This window comes from Nematolebias whitei, chromosome 12 (genome assembly GCF_014905685.2).
Source record: "Nematolebias whitei isolate Nwh7 chromosome 12, NemWhi1, whole genome shotgun sequence".
NCBI lineage: Eukaryota > Metazoa > Chordata > Actinopteri > Cyprinodontiformes > Rivulidae > Nematolebias > Nematolebias whitei.
In genome coordinates, this window is record NC_056509.1 from 27,248,087 (window position 1) to 27,248,649 (window position 563).

A 563-nucleotide genomic window follows, 5' to 3' on the forward strand; every position below is an offset into this window, starting at 1 on the left:
TTTGTTACCTTTTTCTTTTAGCCATCCTATTTGTTATAAAAAGAAAAAAACAAAAAAACAAACTGTAGTATGACTTTTTATAACTGTTTATTGTTGTAGCTGTTGTGCATTGTTGTCATCATTCTTTGTTGAAATCAGGTCTCTCTTGTAAATGAGTCCTCGAGGCTCAATGGGATTTACCTGTCTAAATAAAGGTTGAATGGAAAAAAAAAAGGTTGGCGTGGCGGAGACCCAGGCATCCTTAGCAAAGGTTGTGCCGGTCAGAGCTGGACAACTTTTCCTTTTTCATTCTTCTGACTGTGCTAGCTAGCTGGCTAAAGAAAAAATGGAGCCGATAACACGGTCTCACCGCAATTTATATGGACCGGGGGTAAGGCCCACACAGCAGGTGGGCGTGGACTAAAGTTTTCAGTGCTGCTCTGCGCACCTAGGGATAAACCCACTAGTGACAGTCTTAAAGGGCGAAGCCTATATGAAGTAGAACTGTTGTAAACTAATTTAAACTTTGAGAAGACAAGGAATCTATCTATCTATCTATCTATCTATCTATCTATCTATCTATC